At 42.9% G+C, this 20988-nt stretch overlaps 1 protein-coding gene across 2 annotated transcripts in view; it reads right to left on the reverse strand.

Annotated features, from left to right (window-relative positions):
* Nucleotides 1-20988, reverse strand: part of LOC112253557 (leucine-rich melanocyte differentiation-associated protein) — a 427723-nt gene that overhangs the window by 124100 nt on the left and 282635 nt on the right. The gene's annotated exons all lie outside the window — the stretch shown is intronic.

The following is a 20988-nucleotide window of genomic DNA, read 5'->3' on the forward strand; positions in this document are numbered from 1 at the left end:
CCCTCCCTCCCTCCCTCCCTCCCTCCCTCCCTCCCTCCCTCCCTCCCTCCCCCTCCCTCCTAAAAGTCAACAACTGCTATTGAGAGCAGAGAGTTTCCCATACAGATGCAAGATCTTAATTCGACCAGTTTCTCACAGCAGGAAATTAATCCTGCAGCAAAAGGAAATGTGAATTATTGTGTAGATTATAATTAATGGACATTTTTGTTGTGGTTGATACATTTTTAGTTAGGGCAAATCAAGTCTGACATTTTAAAGTGGAAATTACAAACTATAGAAGCCTTATTTAAAACTCCTGCAACAACAGGGTGATCTAATTAAGATCCTACAACTGTAGCTCCACATCGGCCTCCAAGTGACTCACCAAAGTAAATGTCTCTATACAACTAGAGTTAAAAGTCAATACAAGGACATTATGTCAATCATCACTTTTGTTAAATGAGTTTTAGGATCCCCATACACATGATATAGGCCTACAGCTCATTCTCTTTACTACACTGAAGACAATTTTTTATTTTTTATTTTTTTATTTCACCTTTATTTAACCAGGTAGGCCAGTTGAGAACAAGTTCTCATTTGCAACTGCGACCTGGCCAAGATAAAGCATAGCAGTGTGAGCAGACAACACAGTAATCAAAATAATAATTTAAAAACCACAAAAACACACATATCCTCTAATCCTAATCAAACAGATTATGAGCTATACAGTTGCAACATGATGTGTATCAGCTAGAGCATGAAGACATACTTATAACTCACTTAGGTACTATTTGTATTGTCTGATGAAATCTTAGGCAGGATTACTATAACGACGCTAACTAGACCTGGAATGCTCCTGCACATTGGCTAACCGGACTATCTGCATTGTGTCCCACCACCCACCAGCCCCTCTTTACGCTACTGCTACTCTCTGTTCATCATATATGCATAGTCACTTTAACCATATCTACATGTACATACTACCTCAATCAGCCTGACTAACCGGTGTCTGTATGTAGCCCAATACTTTTATAGCCTCACTACTGTATATAGCCTCGCTACTGTTATTTTTCACTGTCTTTTTTACTGTTGTTTTATTTCTTTACTTACCTACTGTTCACCTGATACCTTTTTTGCACTGTTGGTTAGAGCCTGTAAGTAAGCATTTCACTGTAAGGTCTACACCTGTTGTATTCAGCACACGTGACAAATAAACTTTGTTTTGATTTGAGACTACAGAGGAATGAAGGATCTAACTGCTTAATTGACAATAGCAACTCTGATCCTTTTTGCATTCATGTGAAACTGAAATGTTGACTAAACAGTAATTCCCCTATCAACTAAAGGAGATAGATATACAGTGCATTCGGAAAAGTATTCAGACCACATGACTTTTTCCACATTATGTTACTGTCAGGGGGCAGGTAGTCTAATGGTTGGAGCGTTGGGCCAGTAACCGAAAGGTTGCTGGATTGAATCCCCGTGCTGAAAAGGTACAAATCTGTGGTTCTGCCCCTGAACAAGGCAGTGAACCCACTGTTCCCTGGTTCCTCATTGTAAGAATTTATAAATAAGAATAAATAAGAATTTGTTCTTCACTGACTTGCCTAGTTAAATAAAGGTTAAATAAAACATATAAACAATTATTGTAAAATTAATTTAAAAACAAGAATCTACACACAATTCCCCATAATGACAAAGCAAAAACATGTTTTTAGAAATTTTAGCAAATTTATTTCATATAAAAATCAAAAATATTTACATAAGTATTCAGACCCTTTGCTATGAGACTCGAAATTGAGCTCAGGTGCATCCTGTTTCCATTGAGCATCCTTGAGATGTTTCTACAACTTGATTGGAGTCCACCTGTGGTAAATTCAATTTATTGGACAAGATTTAGAAAGGCACATACCTGTCTATATAAGGTCCCACAGGTGACAGTGCATGTTAGAGCAAAATCTAAGCCATGAGGTCGAAGGATATGTCCGTAGAGCTCCGAGACAGGATTGTGTCAAGGCACCTATCTGGGGAATGGTACCAAAACATTTCTGCAGCATTGAATGTCTCCAAGAATACAGTGGCCTCCATCATTCTTAAATGGAAGAAGTTTGGAACTCTTCCTAGAGCTGGCCGCCCGGCCAAACTGAGCAATCAGGGAAGAAGGGCCTTTGTCAGGGAGGTGCCCAAGAACCTGATGGTCACTCTGACAGAGCTCCAGAGTTCTGTGGAGATGGAAGAACCTTCCAGAAAGACAACCATATCTGCATCACTCCACCAATCAGGCCTTTATGGTAGAGTAGACAGATGGAAGCCGCTCCTCAGTAAAAGGCACATGAAAGCCCGATTGGAGTTTGCCAAAAGGCACCTAAAGACTCTCAGACCATGAGAAACAAGATTCTCTGGTCTGATGAACCAAGATTGAACTCTTTGGCCTGAATGCAAAGTGTCACATCTTGAGGAAACCTGGCACCATCCCTACGGTGAAGCGTGGTGGTGACAGCATCATGCTGTGGGGATATTTTTCAGTGGCAGGGAATGATAGACTAGTCAGGATCGAGGGAAAGATGAATGGAGAAAAGTACAGAGAGATCCTTGATGAAAACTTGCTCCAGAGCGATCGGGACCTCAGACTGTGGCGAAGGTTCACCTTCCAACAGAACAACAACCCTAAGCACACAGCCAAAACAATGCAAGAGTGGCTTCGGGACAAGTCTCTGAATGTCCTTGACTGGCCCAGCAAGAGCCCGGATTGGAACCCAATTGAACATCTTTGGAGAGACCTGAAAATAGCTGTGCAGCGATGCTCCCCATCCAACTTGACAGAGCTTGAGAGGATCTGCAGAGAAGAATGGGAGAAACTCCCCAAATACAGGTGTGCCAAGCTTGTAGTGTCATACCCAAGAAGACTTGAGGATGTAATCCCTGCCAAAGACGCTTCAAAGTACTGAGTAAAGGGTCTGAATACTTATGTAAATGTGATATCAGTTTTTATTTTTAATACTTTAGCAAAAATATCAAAAAACCTTTGCATTTTCATTATGGGGTATTTTGTGTAGATTGAAGGAAAAAAACTATTTAATACATTTTAGAATAAGTCTGTAAAGTAACATGTGGAAAAAGTCAAGGGGTCTGAATACTTTCCGAATGCACTGTATAATAGATCAATTATCCATCTCTGACAGAGAGATCCAGCTCCTGGTATGGCCCAGGGAAACAACAGCATTAGCTACAGACCCAAGCCCTTCAGAACCCAACCATCTGTCTCTCATTAGCCTGGCAACAGATCATCATTACAAGGGACTAACACAGACACAATCACCAGAGACTAACACAGAGTACAGCAACAAGCTTGTACTTTGTAATGACTAACAACATAATTGAATAAGTCCTGTCATTGAAGTGAAGCTATAGTTAAGCATTAGATAAACAGACTGTCAATGTCAACTAGTCAATCTTAACCCAACTCAAGTGTTGTTGATATGAGAAGGAAATACCAGAATATAGGCTCGTTCAGTGTATGTTTGAAAAGGACCATAACGGAAATAAGGAAAAACCTCTGTTTTATAATCAATTATGTTAAATCACTTTGGTGGTTTGAATTGCATTTTTTAAAATGTCAACATCAATCTAGCCCTCAAGAATAACTGTTTCTGCATACAGTAGAGCTTGGAGGGTTTTGTGGGGGCGTGAGGTAAAATGAGAAGGGATCAGTTTGAGCGAGAGAGAGAGAGACCTGTTGCCACAAGAAGGTATAATGATGGGATGGTAGGTCGGAAGTAGGTGCAGGTGAAACGTTTTAATAAAACAACAAAACCAAGAACACGACACTAACACAACGCCGATACACAGGAACAATACCAACTGGTGAGTGAACATGGGAGAGTGACATAAAGGGGAGAAAATGATGAAGGTAATGTAGTGTAAGTGTGAGTCATAATGATGAGTGCCAGGTGTGTGTGATGATTCCCAGGACTGGTGGTTAGTATTCTGTCGACATCAAGCCGGAGCAGATGTGACAGTACTGCGCGGCTCCTGCCGCAGGGCAATGCCGACCAGGAGGACGACCCCGGGGACGTGGAGCGGGTCGATCTGGGCAGCGAAGGTGGAAATCACGGATGATGTTGGAATCCAGAATTTCCTCCACTGGAACCCAACAACACTCCTCATGGCCATACCCCTCCCAGTCCAGCAGAAATCTGACAGCATTCGCTGGACTGCCCTCGGTGTCCAGGGTGGTTGATGGGGTGTTGTGGGGGACAGCATCAGGTAGAGGACCAGGAACCACTGGCCTGAGAAGGGAAACAAGGGTGTGATACGGTAGTGACTGGGCAGTTGTAACCTATACGTCACCTCGTTGGAAGGGAGTCAACCCAGTGGAGGAGTGATGCAGCGAATTCTGTGCGTACTTTGCCCGTGGAAGGAATCGTGCCCACTCACCCTGCCACCCTAGGCTTCTCGATGAAGGCCCTCCATACTTGTGATGTGACTTGGGGGCCACGATCAGAGACGATGTCCTTCAGAAGGCCATAATAACGTAAGACCTGCTGGAAGAGTGCCTCAGCGACCTGGAGAGCAGTGGTTAGACCAGGAAGAGGGATTAAACGACATGATTTAGAAAATCTATCCACTACCAGCAGAATGGTGGTGAAACCTTCAGAGGGGAGATCAGTTACAAAGTCAAAGGATAGAGAGACCAGGGTCACTGAGGCACGGGAAGCGGAAGGAGCTTCCCTGCTCGAGCATTCAGAGGAGACTTAGTTTGGGCACACAGAACATGAGTTGACATGGCGCAGGATGTCACACTAAGGTGGGCCACCAGTATATCTCAGCGATGGAGTGGATGGTGCGAGAAATACCTGGATATTCAGCGACGACTGCTGTGTGTGCCCATGTCAGCAGCCGATCCCTTATGCCTGTGGGAATGTATGTAGATGCGCTCTGCTGTGTGTGCCCAGGTCAGCAACCGATCCCTTATCCCTGTGGGAACGTATGTAGATGCGCTCTGCTGTGTGTGCCCAGGTCAGCAGACGATCCCTTATCCCTGTGGGAATGTATGTAGATGCGCTCGGGAGGACAGTTCAGGGGAACGGGCTCCCTCTCCAGAGCCTGGCGGATGTCCACATCTACGTCCCAGACCGCAGGAGCTACAACGCGGGAGGATGGGAAGCAGGTCCTCTGGCATTCAGGTGACCAGTCTGTGATTCTCATCCTCAACCATGAAATGGTGGGGTTATGGTGTTGAAGCCAAGGGAGGCCGAGGATGATCTTGTGAACTGGTGATGAAGAAGGTGATATTCTCCTGATTGGACTCCACGGTGAGGGCTAGTTGTTGGGTGATGGTTCCGGATCCTAGAGGGCGACAGTCAAGACCTTAAACCGGAAAAGGGGAGGAGAGCGTGTAGGTAGTAATATTGAGAGGAGGCAAGGGTCTGATCCATAAAGTTCCCCGCGGCGCCAGAATCCACTAAAGCTGTAGACACAAGGCATGAGGGACTGTCAACCAGAGTGATGGGTACATAGAAGAGTCTAACAGGAAGAGCAGTGAATCCCGGATTCTGACGTAACGGACACCCTGGTGCTTGTGCCCTCCCTGGCCACAGTACAGACAGAGCCCCAGGTAATCCCACCAAAGTGTCCGATTTCAAATAGGATTTACAGCGAAAGCACCACAAACGATTATGTTAGGTCACCGCCAAGTCACAGAAAAATACAGCCATTTTCCCAGCCAAAGAGAGGAGTCACAAAAAGCACAAATAGCGATAAAATTAATCACTAACCATTGATGACCTTCATCAGATGACACTCATAGGACTTCATGTTACATAACACATGTATGTTTTGTTCGATAAAGTGCATATTTATATCAAAAAATCTTAGTATACATTGGCGCGTTATGTTCACTAGTACCAAAAACATCTGGTGACATTGCAGAGAGCCACATCAGCTTACAGAAATACTCATTATAAATGTTGATGAAAATACAAGTGTTAGATATGAAAATATAGATATAGAAACTTCTCCTTAATGCAACCGCTGTGTTAGATTTCAAAAAAGCTTTACGGAAAAAGCAAACCATGCAATAATCTGAGAACGGCGCTCAGAAAACAAATAGATATATCCGCCATGTTGGAGTCAACAGAAATCAGAAATAACATTATAAATATTCACTTACCTTTGATGATCTTCATCAGAATGCACTCCCAGGAATCTCAGTTCAAACATTTAATGTGGATTTGTTCGATAATGTCCATAATTTATGTCCAAATAGCTACTTTTGTTAGTGCGTTTGGTAAACAAATCCAAAGTCACGAAGCGCGTTCACTAGCTGCAGACGAAATGTCAAAAAGTTCCGTTACTGTCCGTAGAAACATGTCAAACGATGTATGTTTTTAACATAAAACTTCAATAATATTCCAACCGGATAATTCCTTTGTCTTCAGAAAAGCAAAGGAGCGCGAGCTACCTCTCATGTGAAATGCGTGTAACCATCACGTGACTGCTGGCAGACCTCTGACTCAATCTTCTCTCATTCTCTGCCCCTTCATAGTAGAATCCTCAAACAAGTTTCTAAAGATGGTTGACATCTAGTGGAAGCCTTAGGAAGTGCAACATAACCAATATCCCACTGTGTATTCAATAGAGGCTGAGTTGAAAATCGACCAACCTCAGATTTCCCACTTCCTGTTTGGATTTTTTCTCAGGGTTTTGCCTGCCATATGAGTTCTGTTATACTCACAGACATCATTCAAACAGTTTTAGAAACTTCAGAGTGTTTTCTATCCAATACTAATAATAATATGCATATATTAGCAACTGGGACTGAGAAGCAGGTAGTTTACTCTGGGCACCTTTTCATCCAAGCTACTCAATACTGACCCTGTAGCCATAAGAAGTGTCGGTTAGGACATCTACTTTGTGCATGACACAAGTAATTTTTCCAACAATTGTTTACAGACAGATTATTTCATTTATAATTCACTGTATCACAATTCCAGTGGGTCAGAAGTTCACATACACTAAGTTGACTGTGCCTTTAAACAGCTTGGAATAAAATGTCAATTAATTACTTAAAAATCATACAATGTGATTTTCTGGATTTTTGTTTTAGATTCCATCTCTCACTGTTGATGTGTACATATGATAACATTTACAGACCACTACATGCTTTGTAAGTAGGAAAACCTGCAAAATCGGCAGTGTATCAAATACTTATTCTCCCCACTGTATGTTGGTAAAGTATGATCAATGGTGTAAAGGGACAGTTTAATTTGAGTGGAAATGTTATATTTGACAGCCTTTTCCTGTGTCTTAAAGAGACAGATCCTTGAGCAGCAACAATGCAGAAGGAAGAACATTAACATTCTCATTGGCTTATTATCATTATTATATCTGGTACAGTTCTGGAACATGATGTACTTTTCTGATGTTAAAACCTCAAGCTCAATATTATGATAATGATAAAGAAGTCTACAAATACTTGGATTTTACTGACGTGAATAAAAGTAGCAGAGCTTATGCAAGCATTATTATTATGTCAAATTTGTTAAAAAATTTTTATTTAAAATACAGGGGGAAAAAAGACCACATTATTATTGCCCAGCCTTGGACAGCTTTCAGTCGGGACTCAAACTATAACACTAAATGCATGAGACATCGAGACAACAAACGGTTCACCACAATGGCATTGTCCCCATTTTCTTCATACCAAAACCCAGAGAGGAACATCTGTAAATATAAAAGCAGTACCAGTCAGAAACACTATCCTTAAAAACATCCATTGGTTTTTATACGGTAATTCATTTAAAGGTGCTTTAAAGTAGTACAGTGTGTTTATGCTGCCTGTGATGTGATTTATAAGAATACTGAGTCACTCCCTCTGATTACAGTTGTTTGCATGCACCATTGCCCTCGCCGTGACCTCACAAGTCACAGCTACCAAATCGCATAAAATGCAGAACTTTTCCCTCTGTTTTCAAAGCTGGTCGGTCCAAACACTGAGTGAACGAGCCGACACTTCAGGTCCATAGACTGTAAGAACCAACAGACAACAGAGGGAGACTGTGTGATCCATGTTGTCCCTGGCATGTGGAAGACAATTCTTTCATGTGTTTCAGTTTCTGACTGAAGAGTGCAGGGAGAGAGAGTCAGAAAGTAGTGCTGCATATTTCCTGTTGCCTAAACACTTGAAACAAAAACCTCAATAACAAGATGATTATAGAGACGTACTATAACAAGCATGAATGGTCATGTTCTGAACTGGCCTGTCACAATTAAAAGAGATTCATCTCTGTTATGGCTCTGTTGTTTTCAGTGAATTGCATTGTCTGGAGTCCATCAGAATGCCATCCATAACATGAATTAACAATGCCCAAACACGACGAGCAGTATTGTGTGGTATGTCACGTTTAAACATCTGGTTGCTTTTTTTCTGTCAACTTTTTCTGTATTTTCTTTTTTCCATATGTAGAAGCTGTATAACCTGTAAAGTATCCATCACTAAATTGTATTATTCTTAATACCTAATTACTAAATCAAATTATTCTTAATACCTATTTACTAAATTGTATTTTTCTTAACACGTTACTTCAACATTAAGAACAGTGTATCATAAATATCAACAATGTCTCAAAGGATAATAATGATGTACTTCAATCAATCTATATCCTTATGTGAGAATGGAAAAGAAAACATCCAGTACTTGAGTGTTAGAACAAGCTAGTCCAATTCAGGGTAGGACTCATGACATGGAAACACACCATCTATCATTAGAGTTGCAAAAATCTTTCGGGAAATCCTAATTGGATGTTCTGCTTATTCCCTACTGATTCTGGACATTTTTAACCAGATTTTCTGGAAAACCAGGAAATGTAGGAAAATGTACTGGAGTTTTGCTCCTCTATTCACCACATTGTCCTGACTTATAACCTATACAGAAGCAGAGCAAAGAAAACATTGGACATGATAATAATAATAACCTTTACTTAACTAGGCAAGTCAGTTAAGAACAAATTCTTATTTACAATGACGGCCTACACCGGCCAAACCCGGACGACGCTGGGCCAATTGTGCGCCGCCCTTTGGGACTCCCAATCACGGCCGCTTGTGATACAGCCTAGATTCGAACCAGGGTGTCTGTAGTGATGCCTCAAGCACTGAGGTGCAGTGCCTTAGACTGCTGCACCACTCAGGAGCCCCAAAAGTAATAATATAATTGAAATATTTTCATAAATCTGGAAATATATAAATTACTAGGCTGAGAGAAAACAGTATGATAAACTTGCTTTCACAGCAATCTGTTTGGTAGAATGTTCTTGTTGAGAAGCATATTCTGGAATGTATCCATTAAAATGATTCAGCAAACCCACTTCATCCTCAAAGCGCTATCAAATCAACTCAAACTGTATTTGTCACATGCGCTCAATACATCATGTGTAAAACTTACTGTGAAATGCTTACTTACAAGCCCTTAACTTTATTTCTTGAAATGCACTGTTGGTTAAGAAAATATTTACAAAATAAACTAAAGTAAAAAATAATAAAACTCAACACAATAAAATAACAATAATGAGGCTATATACAAGGGGGTACCCTGTGGCCATTTGATTAATTGTTCAGTAGTCTTATGGCTTGGGGGGTAGAAGCTGCTAAGGAGTCTTTTGGTCCTAGACTTGGCGCTCCGGTACCGCTTGCCGTGTGGTAGCAGAGAAAACAGTCTATGACTTGGGTGACTGGGGTCTTTGACAAATTGTTGGGCTTTCCTCGGACATCGCCTAGTATATAGGTCCTGGATGGCAGGATGGCTTTTGGTCTAGGCTATCCGGGAGGATGCTGTTGATGTGAGCCATTACCAACCCTTCAAAACACTTCATGGCTACAAACGTGAGTGCTACGTGCGGTAATCATTTAGGCAGGTTACCTTCGCATCCTTGGGCACAGATACTATGGTCTGCTTTAAACATAAGTATTACAGACTCGGTCAGGGAGAGGTTGAAAATGTCAGTGAAGACACTTGCCAGTTGGACCGCGCATACTTTGAGTACACGTCCTGGTAATCCGTCTGGCCCCGCAGCTTTGTGAATGTAGACCTGTTTAAAGGTCTTGCTAACATCGGATACCGAGAGCGTTATCACACAGTCGTCCAGTACAGCCGGTGCTCTCATGCATGCTTCAGTGTTGCTTGCCTCGAAGAGAGCATAAAAGGCATTTAGCTTGTCTGCTAGGCTCACTGGGCAAATCACGTCACTGGGCAAATCACGTCTGGGTTTCCCTTTGTAGTCAGTAATACTTTTCAAGCCCTGCCACATCCGAGCCGGTGTAGTAGGATTCAATATTTATCCTGTATTGACGCTTTGCTTGTTTGATGGTTCGTCTGAGGGAATAGCAGGATTTCTTATAAGTGCCTGGATTAGTGTCCCGCTCCTTGAAAGTGGCAGCTCTAGCCTTTAGCTCGATGCGGCTGTTGCCTGTAATCCATGGCTTCTGGTTGGGATATTAATGTACGGTCACTGCGTCGTCGATGCATTTATTGATGAAGCCGGTGACTGAGGTGGTATACTCCTCAATGCCATTGGATGAATCCCGGAACATATTCCAGTCTGTGCTAGCAAAACAGTCCCGTAGCGTAGCATCTGACCACTTTCGTATTGAGCGAGTCACTGGTACTTCCTGCTTTAGTTTTTGCTTATAAGCAGGAATCAGGAGGATATAATTATGGTCAGATTTGCCAAATGGAGGGCGACGGAGAGCGTTTATGCATCTCTGTGTGCAGAGTAAAAGTGGTTTAGAGTTTTTTTTCCCTTCGGTTGCACGTGACAAGCTGGTAGAAATGAGGTAAAACGGATTTAAGTTTGCCTGCATTAAAGACCCTGGCCACTAGAAGCTTTGGGATGAGCATTTTTGTTTGCTTATGGCCTTATACAGCTGGGTGAGTGTGGTCTTTGTGCCAGCAGCAGTTTGTTGTGGTAAATAGATGCCTACAAATAATATAGATGAAAACTCTCTTGGTAGATAGTGTGGTCTACAGCTTAAGATACTCTACCTCAGATGAGCAATACCTCTGAATTTCTTTAATATTAGACATTGCGCACCAGCTGACAAATAAACACACACCCCTGCCCCTCGTCTTACCAGACATAGCTTCTCTGTCCTGCCAGTGCATGGAAAATCCCGGCAGTTCTATATTATCCATGTCGTCGTTCAGCCACGACTCGGTGAAACATAAGATATTACAGGTTTTAATGTCCCGTAGGCAGGATAATCTTGATCGTAGATCATCCATTTTATTTTCCAATGATTGCACGTTGGCCAATAGAACTGATTGCAGTGGGGGTTTACTCACTCGCCTACGAATTCTCAGAAGGCAGCCCGACCTCCGCTCCCTTTTTCTCTGTCTTTTCTTCATGCAAATGATGGGGATTTTGGCCCGTTCCCGGGATAGCAGTGTATCCTTCATGTCAGACTCGTTAAAGAAAAAGTCTTCTTCCAGTTCGAGGTGAATAATCGCTGTTCTGATGTCCAGAAGAGACGGTAGCAGCAACATTATGTACAAAATTTGTAAAAAAATAAGTTGCAAACAACACGAAAAAACAAATAAAATAGCCCAGTCGGTTAGAGCCCCCCCCGGCACCATTCTACCATCCATTCTATCGCATGTTGTTTGTTATGTTTGAAGATTAGTAATGCGAAAAATGCCACAAGATCATGTGTAGGCCTATAATACACAATCATGGCTCTCAAATCATGTGGTCTACTTCAGATATTTGGACTGCTTTCCTCTGTGCAAACTTAAAGTGAACCACTGCAGAGTAAAGCAGGTTAACATCAGCGGAGGGAAAAACAGAACTGAAAAGAACCACTTGAGGACTTTCCTGGCTCTGTCACTGTCGATTCCACTGAAGAGCCGTCACCCTGAGAGCAAGGGCTCATGGGAGACGAGAGCTGGCTCTAACTGCCCAGTGACGCAGTCTGCTTCACATTACACGCAGGATGTGGGGAGAAAAACTCATGTCCTGGGCTCTAATATCAAGTCAAACTCTCTAACCGAGCAAACTGTAGTGACATCCATGGAACCATTATACCCCTGACGTAGCTACCAAGCTGTGTTTAGTGGTAGGGGACTGAGCATTTACTTCCTTCACTGTGAAATGTACTTTAACATGCAGGACAGGGAGTAAAATCTTATAATACCGGTCAAATCCGACATGGCCTCTCTGAGTGGCGCCCAGGATTGCAGAAATACAGAACGGGATTTCAGAGTGTTTTGATAGACCTGGTCAGTTTAACTCAAGGTTTCAACAACATGATGAGGGCTTGGTGGTGGTGAAGCAGGGTATTTTCTCCAGGCCAGAGCAGTCTAAATGTCTCTATGCGGTCTAGAGCCATCGCATTCCATGACCTTCGAGTCCTCAAAGAGAATTATCACATTATGGCATTCCAACACGCCCAATTTCCCAAAATACAGCTCAAGGCATTCCCACTCTCTGCATCTCTCTTCTCTGTGTCTGTCTGTCTGTTGCGGTCTGGGAAAAACACTTCAATGGCCTTCACTCAATTTACTTGTTTAGGTATTTGGCCATCCCTCTTCCCTCTTCGGTCTCATACTCCCTTTGATTCTATTAGTCTCTCTCTCTACTTTAAAAAAAAATCCCTCCCCCTCCCCCTCCCTCTATATATGTCTCTCTCTCTCTGTTTGTCCCATTGCTCATCCTCTCCACTCAGGAAATCCAATAAGACAGAGACCCAATCACGCTGTCTTCATAACTATGGTGGAGGAAGATGACCTCCCTAGCTAGTGTCATAAACATAAACAACAACACAATGAGACACTGAGGGTGTTATGTATTTCTAAGGCCAAGTGGTGCATGAAAATACACTAAATTATCCTCAGGCAGACAACTTATCCACACATAAAACTACTTTTACTGCACTTACTGTGTTTTATACGATTTTGCTGGGCATAGTCTACAGGCCATACTAAAGTACAGATGTTCTATCTTAAATTGATCACTGTTGTTGCGGATACTTTTCCTGCACAGCAGGAAATGCAAATTGTAGTCTATTCAAGGTTCAGAAAGGTTTTTAACGTTTGTAATTTCCACTTTCAAACAAAAAAAATGTCCATTAATTGTTATACAAATAATAATTCACATTTCCTGTTGCTGTAGGATTATTTTCCTGCTGTGAGAAACTGGTCAAATTAAGATAGCACACTTCTATGATTGTATAATACCAATATAGCTTTGACATTGACATCACCCAATGCCGAACAGAGTTACAAAAAATACATCAGTCTTATACCAGATAGGACTTGTTTTTTATATGCGTGCTTTCTCTAAATGTTCCCCCGAAAACATTGAGCAGACATCCAGCTCTCTGGACATGATTTAGTAGACTTGGAAAAAGTTCAGAATGTTGGAGAAGTGGATATAATTTAGTAGACTTGGAAAAAGTTCAGAATGTTGGAGAAGTGGATATGATTTAGTAGACTTGGAAAAGGTTAGGGCTAGACACCCTTTTCTCATCTGAATTGACAACCGCAATCTGGAGTACATCTGGGCAGCGAGGAAACTGAACCCTCGCCAGGCAAGGTGGGCCATGACGCATTGTTCTGGCTGTATGACACAGAGGAGCGGCCCATGGATCCCACTCCCATACTCCCCGCCTCCTGCCTGGTGGCGCCGGTAGTGTGGGAGCTGGATGCGGACATTGAGCAGGCGTTATGTGCAGAGCCGGCTCCCCTCCAGTGTCCAGCTGGGCGTCTGTACGTTCCGTCTGCTGTCCGCGACCGTCTGATCTATTTGGCCCACACGTCACCCTCCTCTGGTCATCCTGCAATAGGTCAGACGGTGCGCTGTCTTAGTGAGAAGTACTGGTGACCCACTTTGGCTAAGGATGTGAGGGTTTATGTTTCCTCCTGCTCGGTGTGCGCCCAGTGTAAGGCTCCCAGGCACCTGCCCAGAGGTAAGTTACAACCCTTACCCGTTCCACAACAGCCGTGGTCGCACCTGTCGGTAGATTTCCTGACCGATCTTCCTCCCTCAAAGGGTAACACCACGATCCTGGTCGTTGTGGATCGTTTTTCTGTCGTCTCCTCCCGTTGCCCGGTCTCTCTACGGCCCTACAGACTGCGGAGGCCTTGTTTACACACGTCTCCGGCAATACGAGGTGCCAGAGGATATAGTGTCTGATCGGGGTCCCCAGTTCACGTCTAGGTTCTGGAGGGCGTTCATGGAACGTCTGGGGATCTCGGTCAGCCTTACCTCAGGTTTTCACCCCGAGAGTAACGGGCAGGTGGAGAGAGTTAACAAGGATGTGGGTATCTATTTCTGAGGTCCTATTGCCAGGACCGGCCGGGGGAGTGGGCAGCGTTCGTGCCCTGGGCAGCGATGGCCCAGAACCCGCTCCACCACTCCTCCACTGGCCTCTGTCCCTTCCAGTGTGTATTGGGGTATCAGCCGGTTCTGGCTCCTTGGCATCAGAGTCAGACCGAGGCTCCTGCGGTGGATGACTGGTTCCAGCATGCGGAGAAAACATGGGACGCCGCCCATGTTCACCTTCAGCATACCGTGCTGCGCCAGAAAGTTGGCGCAGACCGTCACCGTAGTGAGGCCTCTGTGTTCGCACCGGGGGACCGGGTCTAGCTCTCGACCCAAAACCTGCCCCTCCGCCTGCCCTGTCGGAAGCTGGGTCCGTGGTTTGTGGGGCCATTTAAAGTCCGGAGGAGAGTGAACGAGGTTAGTTTAAGGTTACAGCTTCCCCCCAATTACCTCAGGCCGGTGGTGACTGGTCCTCTCTAGGAATCCGAGGTGCGGGAGGTTCTTCCACCCCCTCTGGGCATCGAGGGGGCACTGGCGTACTCTGTTCGTTCCATACTGGATTCGAGTACCTCGTGGACTGGGAGGAGTATGGTCCGGAGGAGAGATGATGGGTTCTGGTGGAGGACGTGTTGGATACTTCTATGCTGCGAGAGTTCCACCGTCTCCATCCGGATCGCCCTGCGCCTTGCCCTCTGGGTCGTCCCCGGGTCAGTGGGGGGGTACTGTCACGACTTCCACTGAAGTTGTTCCCTCTCCTTGTTCGGGCGGTGTTCGGCGGTCGACGCCACCGACCTTCTAGCCATCGCTGATCCATTTTAAATTTTCCATTGGTTTTGTCTTGTCTTCCATCACACCTGGTTCCAATCCCATCAATTACATGTTGTGTATTTAACCTTTTGCGTGTAGGGGGCAGTATTTTAGTTTTTGGCTAAAAACCGTACCCATTTGAAACTGCCTATTTCTCAGCCCCAGAAACGAGAATATGCATATAATTGTCAGATTAGGATATAAAGCACTCTAAAGTTTCCAAAACTGTAAAAATATTGTCTGTGAGTATAACAGAACTGATATTGCAGGCGAAAGCCTGAGGATAATCCAATCAGGAAGTGCCTCTTATTTTGAAACTTCTCTGTTCCTATGTATGCCTATCCTCCAGAGGAGGAAAACTCACTCTGAGAGTCCTTTTTCTATGTCTTCCCTAAGGTGTCAACAGTCTTTTGACATAGTTTCTTGCTTTTATCTTGAAAAATGAGCGTGAAGGATCACATTGCGTAAGTGGATAGGTGGGGGCTCTCAGAGTGAGTTTTGTGCAACTGAGTAAAGCGGCCATTGTTTCTCCCGCTGTTATTGAAAAAGCTACACACTCGGTTGATATATTATCGAATATATATTTTAAAAACAACTTGAGGATTGATTATAAAAATTTTTGACATGTTTCTGTGGACATTATGGATATTATTTGGAATATACGTCTGCGTTGTCGTGACCGCTCTTTCCTGTGGATTTCTGAACATTACGCGACAAACAAACGTCGGTATTTTGGGTATAAAAATAATCTTTATGAAACAAAAGGAACATTTGTTGTGTAACTGGGAGTCTCGTGAGTGAAAACATCCAAAGATCATCAAAGGTAAACGATTCATTTGATTGCTTTTCTGATTTTCGTGACCAAGCTTCCTGATGCTAAGTGTACATAATGCTATGCTAGGCTATCGATAAACTTACACAAACGCTTGGATTGCTTTCGCTGTAAAGCATAATTTCAAAATCTGAGATGACAGGTGGATTAACAAAAGGCTAAGCTGTGTTTTGCAAAATTGCACTTGTGATTTCATGAATATGAATATTTTTTAGTAATATTATTTGACTGTGCTATTCAGCGGTTGCTGACGAAAATGATCCCGCTAACGGGGTGGGTAGCGCCAAGAAGTTAACCCTCTGTTTCCCATCATGTCTTTGTCAGTGATTGTTTATTGTAAGTGGATGTGTACGTCTGTACTGGTGTGCGTCGGGTTATGTTACCCATTGATTTTTGTTATTATGTTTTCCAGTGTTTTCTTTTGTAAATAAACTGCGCCGTTGGAAACAGTTATTTCTCTCCTCCTTCTCTGCCGCCAGAGTGTGGAGTAAAGGTGGTATAGAGTTTTTTCCCCCTCTGGTTGCACATTTAACATGCTAGTAGAAATTGGGTAAAAAGGATGCAAGTTTCCCTGCATTCGAGTCCCCGACTACTAGGAGTGCCACCTCTGGATGAGCATTTTCTTGTTTGCTTGTAGCCTTACACAGCTCATTGAGTGCGGTCTTCGTGCCAGCATTGGTTTGTGGTGGTAGATAGACAGCTACTAAAAATATAGATGAAAACTCTCTTAGTGTGTAAATGGTGTGGTCTACAGGTTATCATGAGATACTATTAGATTGCATGCTCCAGCTGTTTAAAAGTATACACAGACCGCCACCCCTTGTCTTACCAGAGGCGGCTGTTCTATCATACCGATGCAACGTAAACCCCACCAGCTGTATGTTATTGAAGTCGTCGTTCAGCCACGACTCGGTGAAACAAAATATTTAAGTTTTTAATGTCCCAGCCTTGCTAATGATTCAGTACTACACAAATATGTTTATTATTTATTTACTAGCTAACTAAGTATTAACAGCATAACATACACACTTATTACATGAGACAAAGTTCCCTAGCGGACTTTTACAAAATGGTAGCTTTTTACACAACAACATGAAAAGGGGGAAAGAGAGAGAGAAGACACTTATCGTCAATACTTTTCAGAACTATTCTCACAGTAATCATAAAGTTTGCACACAAACTGCCGCCCGTTTGGAATAAGAAATCATGAATGTATTTTCGTGAGTGCCTTTGTTTTCTGTTCATCTCTGTCGGAACCAGCCCTCCTTAGGAAGGTTGTTGGCCTTTTAGCGGCAAGCTGTATTTCTCTGATTGTCCAAAGGGGGTCTCCCCTTTCCTGTCTTCTACTATTGTTCACTCTGGAAGACAGCTAGCCAGCCGTGTCGACCGTTCCCATTGGTGATGAGCATAGTAGGATAGTCTCACTTAGGTTCGCTTTTCAAGAAAATATTTGACTCAAATCAGCTAATCAGCTGTTTCAGTGATTGTTTAAGAGGGGGGTTTGTTTTCCCCATCATGTTGGTATTCAGGATTTGGACCACGGTGGACATGACCTGCAGCTCACCGTGTCTCTGGTCTAAAGGAAGGTGGGTTTATTTCTTCACCTCGTGTTGAGGTTAAAAGTTCCAACTATTTCAAACGTGTAGCTCCCGCCTTACGTTTCCTGGTCTAATGTTAATCTCTGTTGGTAATCATTTTAGGCCCTCTGGCCAAAGGGCACGGTTCCGTCGGTCTGACATGCTCTCTGACCTTATCGGGGTGTGGCTACTTACTTATGCACAGTTTATAGGTGATAGATTCTATTATACCTCCTAAAATCACATTCATATCTTAACAAATGTACTTTCATCCTTTTTCATATCATATGCACAACATATTGGATAGAAACTTGACCTATAAAGGGGATATACTTTCCAAGTTACAGTATTTCCTCCATACAATTTTTAATGACATCACAAAATGAAAACCAATATGACATTAGTTTTCTATAGCTCCCCGCTGACCATTCCCCACATTCTTGTGTTAGAATTGTTGCTCCATTATTTACATTTGACCGTGTTAGAGTTTCGGGGGGGAAAAGTCTGTTAACCTGTTGCGTCGAGCAATCCCGTAACAGGGAGCGTAATTATAACCTCAAGCTCATTACCATAACGCAACGTTAACTATTTTTGAAAATCGCAAATGAAATGAAATAAATATATTGGCTCACAAGCTTAGCCTTTTGTTAACAACACTGTCATCTCAGATTTTCAAAATATGCTTTTCAACCATAGCTACACAAGCATTTGTGTAAGAGTATTGATAGCTAGCATAGCATTAAGCCTAGCATTCAGCAGGCAACATTTTCACAAAAACAAGAAAAGCATTCAAATAAAATAATTTACCTTTGAAGAACTTCGGATGTTTTCAATGAGGAGACTCTCAGTTAGATAGCAAATGTTCAGTTTTTCCAAAAATATTATTTGTGTAGGAGAAATCGCTCTGTTTTGTTCATCACGTTTGGCTAAGAAAAAAAAACGAATATTCAGTCATTACAACGCCAAACGTTTTTCCAAATTAACTCCATAATATCGACAGAAACATGGCAAACGTTGTTTAGAATCAATCCTCAAGGTGTTTTTCACATATCTATTTGATGATAAGTCATTCGTGGCAGTTTGGTTTCTCCTCTGAAGCAAATGGTAAAATACACGCAGCTGGAGATTACGCAATAATTGCAACGGAGGACACCAACCGGAGCACCTGGTAAATGTAGTCTCTTATGGTCAATCTTCCAATGATATGCCTACAAATACGTCACAATGCTGCAGACACCTTGGGGAAACGACAGAAAGTGTTGGCTCATTCCTTGCGCATTAACAGCCATATAAGGAGACATTGGAACAAAGCGCATTCAAAATCTGGGGCATTTCCTGTTTGAAATTTCATCTTGGTTTCGCCTGTAGCATCAGTTCTGTGGCACTCACAGATAATATCTTTGCAGATTTGGAAACGTCAGAGTGTTTTCTTTCCAAAGCTGTCAAATATATGCATAGTCGAGCATCTTTTCGTGACAAAATATCTTGTTTAAAACGGGAACGTTTTTTTATCCATAAATTAAAAGAGCGCCCCCTATATCCAAGAAGTTAACAAAGAACATTCCTTGGGTCTAACACTGGGGGAAATAAAGTCTCCTTCTCCTGTAATTTACAACAGGGTGGGAACTGTCGACCATCCAGCAGCTCCCTCCCCCCCTCTGTGGGCGAGAGAGAAGCCTGGTGACGGTCATCCCCCACCTGTCTGATCTGACCCATTCTGATCAGTCATGACACTTCTTTAACTTTGATTGTACCCCAAACATTGGTATTCAGAAACAACCACAGTATTTACACAGTAACTCTCACAGAAAGAGAGAAAGAGTGTGAGGGAGAAGAGAAGAGAGGGAGAGAGGAGAGAATTTAGTGAGACTAGAGAGAGTATTAATTAGTGTTAATATTTTTGTTCAGTGTAATTACTGTCCAGTGTAACTGTGCTACAGTAACTCCAGACACCAGGCTCCTGTGTTATGAAGGGACACCCCACTGTACGAAACATAAAAGAAAACACAAATGTCTAATTACACCATCATCATCTCTTCCTCCCTAATGCCTCGTTTGTCTGCACCACTCGTTAATTGGTGACCCGCACGATTGGTCAGAAACACAATGGTTCTGATGATGGAGCCAATTAAATGGAGGGGAGGCAGGGTGTACACGTGCCCCGCCGAGAGGGTTATGGCTGCCACATCATGCTTCATCGGACTCAAAACAAACTGTTATGGTGGAAACCAACACCCAAGGACCCAAGCACGGGATGGGACGTTTAGAACCACACGAGCCCAACTCTCACTCTCATCACGGTCACTGTACCACTTTAAACAAACAACTTAGAAAGGCTTTGTAGAGTATTCATAGGTCTTCATAAGTCCTACATAGATACTTCACAAATCACTTATGAGCAAAGTCCAACTACATAAAGGGTGTATGAAGTCTATATAAAGGTTACACAGTATATTGAGTCAAAGGCTACTAAGGTGCAGCAGAAAAAACAGTGTACTGCACTGTAGAAAGTGTGTTATCTACAGTATTTAAGTAAAGGGAGATACACATAATGGGACATTTCTATCTGATAATGTACATAGCATGTTTTGCTATTTACTCTGACACAAACACATAGAAATCAACTAGCTTGATAATGTTCAGCCATATCTAACTCTGTGACAACAGAAGCAAGCGTTACTGCTACATTGGCAAGGCTATGTAAATATACTGTAATCCTCCAAAGTGACTTTTGCCTGCCAACAAGCATTGTTAAAGCACTCTGCTTCTTTTCATATGAAGTGGATGAGCAGTGTTATTATTCTACTCCTCTAAATCTAGCAAACATGCCAGAATGGGGTTCATTTATTTCCTTGTTTTATTTTCTTGCTCTGCCATTTGCACGTTGAATCAAGAGAAAAGAGTCATATGAACGGAATATTTTGTCTGAAATTATAAAGATTTCTATTTTTTCCATGCACCCTGTATTTCTACCTGATTTCTCCATGCAACCCTCAGTCTTTTCGAAACGCATCAGGCCCCGTCATTGGTTGGCTTTGTTCTTACCTCCCAGACTGCTCTCAGTCTGTAAGGCCCTGGGGACCTTGGGACGGGGCAGCCTCGCTGATCCAACCAGTAAATATTTAATGACCTTGTAATTACATGGAATCAAATCTTAGCAAAGCTATTCATTTACACCCCTCTGAAAGAGGGAGGGAGGGAGGAGAGGGGGAAAGGGAGATGAGGGGAGAAGGGTGAGGAGGGTTACATCTATGAAATCCCAAACTATAATTAGTCTGGCCCTAACGAGCGAGGGAGGAATAAGTGCATGGTTGAGAAAAATGAAGCGTGTACGTGAGATGTCACTCCGATGGCCAGCGCTGTCATGCTCCGTGACGCTGCTGCGACCGGACAGCCGCCCGTCCACTTTGATCTGGGCTTATGCATACGGAATGAGGTCAGACCGTGGTCACATACACAGAGAGACACACACAAGCAT

The sequence above is a fragment of the Oncorhynchus tshawytscha genome, linkage group LG16 (genome assembly GCF_018296145.1).
Source record: "Oncorhynchus tshawytscha isolate Ot180627B linkage group LG16, Otsh_v2.0, whole genome shotgun sequence".
Classification (NCBI taxonomy): Eukaryota; Metazoa; Chordata; class Actinopteri; order Salmoniformes; family Salmonidae; genus Oncorhynchus; species Oncorhynchus tshawytscha.